Genomic DNA, 5,682 nt, shown 5'->3' on the forward strand with positions numbered 1-5,682 from the left:
ACCGAGTGTTCGGAATATGAGGAGTCTGTTGGGGATTTGAGACAAAACGGTAGTTTTGCTTTGTTGAAGTTAGGGTTACCTTTTTTACCGCGTGAAATCAACTGAATTGTTGGTTAAGGCCTAAATATGGAACAGAAACTATGGCATTCGTGCACGAAACAGACTGTTTTATTCGACACAGTGGCGACAAAGACGACGCCACTGGACTCACGAGATGCCCAGTAAAATAATGGAATGTTTCTGTCTTGGTTGGTGGGATATGCAAATCTGAATCGTGTTATCGATGTTTGGCGTGCTGTACCGCCGGTGACGAAAAGGGCGTCATTAGTTTGCTATAATTATCTGGTTGAGTTTGACTGACAACCTTTACTGCTCACCCAACTTTAGGAGTATGAAAATAAACCAGCAGAAATTTATTTTTGGACTATTTTAAAATTCACTGCTCAGTATACATAAGGTACCAATGGAACATTTATTTTGATATGTCTTTCCTTAGGATTAACTCTGCACTACTAAAATAGTATTACACATGTAGCAGTATGATCCAAGACGCAAACTTGAATAGAGGTGATCGTTGTAGTACCATCTAGTGTTATGGAATCTATCTCATATGATAGATAAAACGAATAATAAAAAAGTGAGGCATTATCGAGAAATGGGAATTAATGATAATTAGTCAACCATTGTTATTAGATCCCGGCCTCTACGACGTGTTTGTGAGTTAAAATATTGGTACCTCTGAATATACGCTGTTGTCATGGGAAGGAGATTGTATATGTGGCGCCAGAAATGGGAATAATGCTAATTAGTCAACCATTGTTATTAGAGACCGGGATTACCTCTGAATGTACGCTGTTGTCATGGGAAGGAGATTGTATATGTGGCGCCATTTAATCTGAAAATGAGTGAAGGAACATTATTTTTCTTATCGAAAATTAAGCTCGGAGGAATACCTTGACAATTATAGGCATACCCTATTATTAAAATTTACATTTTTTTCTATTATTCCCAGGGAAACGCACTCAGGAAATCATCTGTGTCTACATCTGCCTCACGCTAATTATCATCATCTGTTTCTCATCTCAAACACTTCCGGCTGGAGCGGATAAGCAAAGTAGTGGTGGCGGCTGTGTTTGGGATTCTGACTGCCGATTTCGGTTCCGGTCTAGTTCACTGGGGTGCCGACACGTGGGTTCGGTCGAACTGCCCATACTGGGAAAAGTAAGTGCCATTATTAGACCGTTCCTGCTGTCCGATCTCCAAATTTCATTATTATTTTGCAGAATTTTTTAACGACCCTTTCGAGAGCATCATATCGATCCAACCTCAATCACTGCGGCACGATTTTCATCGAAACCAACGGGGACAAACTTTATGGTGGCCGTGCCTATCCTAGCGAAGCTTGCGTGGAACTTTTTCACACGAACCAACTCGGAGATACAGCAGGAGTACGCACTGAGTGCATATCTGTTCCTGTGTCTATCTTCATCGCCATGACAAATCAGGTGAGGCAAGTAATGGTACAATTTGGATTATTTAGGCACAGGAGTGTAATTTATATTGTTAAGTAGAGCATACTTATTTCAAAATGTGCGTTGAGTTGTTAATTTCTTTCTTGCAGACTATAATTTAAATGTCGTATTTTATAAAACTTGCAATCAATTGTATCTAGGGAAGAATCACCGGTGTTGACCATAGCACCTATAGTAGTCATAATAGATTTATTTAATTTATTTAGTTAACATCTAAACAGATAACACTGAATCAACAATTTCACGCCACAATACTCGGTTCGTGGCCGCATTTCTCCATCCTCGGTTCTGCACCTCGCTGGCCATATCGATTCGCACTTGATCCGCCCACCAAGCTCGCTGCACTTCCCGCCTTATTGTACCAACCTGATCCAAAGCGAACAGCATATTTGCATGATTGCTGTCCAGCATTCTTGCAACATGCCCTGCCCATCGTAATCCTACCAGCCTTGGCCACCTTCTGGATACTGGGTTCGCCGTAGTGTTAGACGAGCTCGTTGTTCATCCTTCACCGCCATACACCGTTCTCCTGAACGTCGCCGAAGATCGTCATAAGCACCGGGTGTTCGATGACTCCAAGTGGCTTGCAGGTCCTCCTCGAGTAACGTCCACGTCGCTACTCGTAGAGGAATACCGGTCTTATAAGCGTCTTGTACATGATACATTTTGTCCGGGGTAAAACTTTTTTAACCGCAAGCTTCTTGTAGAGGCTATATTAGGTTCGACTTCCACAGATGATGCGCCTCCGTATCTCACGGCTAACGTTATTGTTAGCCCTCAGCAAGGATCCAAGGTAGACGAGCTCGTCGACCACGTCGAGCGTATTCCCGTCTTTCGTAACACTGATTCCTAGGCGAGTCCTGAGGCGCTCGGCTCCACATGTAAGCATGTACTTTGTCTTGGAAGCATTAACCACCAGTTCAACTTTTACTGCCTCGCGTTTCCACGACATTTTAGGAGGATTTGCTGTACAGTATAGATCTGATCCTTTTTCGATCGGCCGTCAACGAAGCCGGCTTGATAACTTCCCACGAACTCGTTTTGCTACAGATGATGGAAAATGATCTTGGATAACACTTTGTAAGCTGCATTTTAGGATGGTGATTGCTTGGGAAGTTCTCACAATCCCTTTGTCACCTCTCTTGTAGATGGGGCCATATTACCCCTTCCTTCTACTCCTCCGGTAGTTGTTCTGTTCCCCAGATTGTGCCTATCAACCGGTGCAGACAAATGGCCAGCCTCTCCGGGCTCATCTCTATGAGTTAGCTTCGATACCATCCTTACCAGCAGCTTTATTGTTCTTGAGAGAATGGCATCCTTGACCTTCCTCAAAGTAGGGGTTTGATTAGTTTTCATCGTCCACAGTATTGACAAAGGCATTTCCTCCGTTGTCTCGACCTTCATTGCCTACGCTCTCAGCGTCATACAGGTGTTCATCGAAGTGCTGCTTCCAACTTTCGATCACCTCACGTTCACCCCGTCAAGATGCTACCGTGCTTATCCCTGCACATCTCGGTTTCGCGGTACGTTGACGCTAGAGTTTCCAATCCCGGGAACATTTTCCCGGGGATTTCCCGTTTCCAGGGGAATGATTCTCTGTTTCCCGGGATTCCCGTATTTCCCGTGATTTCTGTTGTTACGAGGAAGCTTTATTTAAATACAGAATTGATCATCTATTTTGAAATGAAAACCATCGCACAATTCACTTTGCATATCATACCATACAATGTCCTCACTAGAAGAGATGCGACGTGTTTGTGAGTTAAAATATTGGTGAAAATCAACTGAAAAATTGGAACAAATCGGGATGCATTTCACTGACATTTTGTAGGTGAATTTTGCATGGTTTACTTCACAATTCCCGGGAAATGACAATTTCATTTCCCGTTTCCAGGAAGTCAGTTCCCGGGAAAATTGGAAACTCTAGTTGACGCGAGTTGCATTCAGCTTCTGATAAAACTTCCGTGTTTCTTGAGACCGACACAGCTAAAGGAATAAAATAGACCCCTTTGTGTGGTCCTTAGCCTTCTTTCCAGCAACTCCTATCTCTACTTTGTCATGGCCGGGGTATGAGCATCCTCAGGAAAAAAAAAAAAAAAAAAAAAAAATGACTGGCTCACAATAGCGTCTCTTCCCCCTGTCCCCATGAAGCGTCATTGTCTCATTATGGATGATGAGACTTACGTTAAGGCTGACTTCCGGCAGCTTCCGGGGTTACTGATTTTCACTACCAAGCACAAGTTTGATGTTCCCGAGAAAGTTAAGAAGCAGAAACATTCAAAGTATACCACATACGATTTGACAAGCGATATATGGTAAAGTGGAGCGCCTACATAAGCGTTTGCTTCTTTTGTTGAAGCAAAACGAGAGCTCTTCGATGTTATAGCTGAATCTGCATGCCTGCAGGTGAATTCCGGCGCACATTTTCTTCGAAGAGAAGAAATTTTCTTCCATAATCCACCAGCAAGAAAATTTTCTTTTCTTCGAAGAAAATACGCGCCGGAATTCGCCTACTGGAGTGCTACGGGGTCACTTTTTTGCCCAAGGACATGAAGCCCCCGAAGCATCACAGAGAGGTCGAATCTGAGGAAAACATTAAGAAATAGTAGGTTAGAAGAAGCTGTAGTCAGATGTTGTACAGAACCTAATGAGTGGATCAAAGAAGAAGTTCAATGAAATACCTAAACATGCCAAAGCTAACTTAGGGTTTATAGTCTATTGTCTGATTGTTTGAAAAGGATAGATTAGCTATCTTCTATAGTGTTTTATCGTGATGCAATTTTATGTGATATAGTTTAAGTTGAAATAAATGCAGGGATGTTAAAAAGAGTTTGTAACTGGTAAAGCATTTTTGCGGAATTTCTTGAAAGTATTTTTGAAATTCCTCGTAGAACCTGTGTAGAAATACTTGCATCACAGATAATTATCGGTGCTTGCCATGGAGTAATCTCTAGAGGAATACTTTTATAAACCTAGAAAAAAATCCACTATGTGTTCATCCATACACTTTGGATCTTTAGGTAGATTATTATTATTTATTGTGACTGAAGGCATTTGCCCATTATCTTGAAAATAATGACAATGTTCGTCCACCAATACAGTTGAAAATTATATCTTATTACATACTTTATTTGTTGTTGGACATTTAAACATAGACATAATCACGGTTTGCATTATAAAATGACATTATACGATTTATACGTTCATTCCTAGCATAGTTTTGAACTCCACTTGGAATTTGAAACGGCCTTGATAATCTCAAACCTGTTCTATCCTCATATAATAAAATCTTGCCCTGTTGGATATTGAGCATTATATCTACCATCACTTATATTCTTTAGGAACGAAACGTCAGTCGTTTTTTTCTAATTTCGAATGAATCAATTCCAACAAACGATATTAAAATCTTCTAAAAACAAACTAACACCTTCAGAGGGCTTCAAATACTTTCAAAAATCTGGCATTCCTCTGTTAATAACAACAAATTTAAAAACATTCAAAATAGCAGCCTTGGAATCAGTGATGAAATATGTATCGTAAAGGCAATAAATCAAATATACTAATCAGCACAATATTTGTTTTCAACATTTCAGATTCACAAATGGTCCCACACCTACTGGGTCTACCGAAGTGGGTGCTGTTCCTGCAAAATCATCACATCATTCTGCCCCGGCGACATCATCGTATTCATCACGTAGCACCGCATGAAACATATTTTTGCATCACAACGGGATGGCTCAATTGGCCCTGGAGAAGATAAAGTGAGGCCGCTCTTGTAAAATTATGCATGTTTATTCATCAAGTAATGCATATTATTTTTTTAGGTTCTGGTCCAACTTTGGAAGCCACCATAGAGCTTTGCACAGGCCCACAAACCGAGGGCAGATGATATGAAGTGGGCTCAAAAGCGGACATGATCGTATACGAGTTGGTTGCTGCTATACAAACGCCACATTCCTTTGTTAGCCTTATGGATTCATTAGTCGACGCTTCTTTTACCGAAGTGCTAAGCTGGAGTTTTTTACCTTCATTCATCCATGCGACTAGTAGAGTATATTTTGCATTCTTTAATATGTAGAGTTATACAAATGCAAGCATTTGTAAACAGCCATGATGATAGAATAGAGAAATTTCGAGGAATTTTACCTGT

At 41.0% G+C, this 5,682-nt stretch overlaps 1 pseudogene; it reads left to right on the plus strand.

The window, feature by feature from the left end:
- Positions 1–1,012: 1,012 nt before the first annotated feature.
- LOC5569066 lies at positions 1,013–5,472 on the plus strand (annotated as a pseudogene).
- The last annotated feature ends 210 nt before the right edge of the window (positions 5,473–5,682 follow it).

The sequence above is a fragment of the Aedes aegypti genome, unplaced genomic scaffold (genome assembly GCF_002204515.2).
Source record: "Aedes aegypti strain LVP_AGWG unplaced genomic scaffold, AaegL5.0 Primary Assembly AGWG_AaegL5_hic_scaff_1733_PBJ_arrow, whole genome shotgun sequence".
Lineage (NCBI taxonomy): Eukaryota > Metazoa > Arthropoda > Insecta > Diptera > Culicidae > Aedes > Aedes aegypti.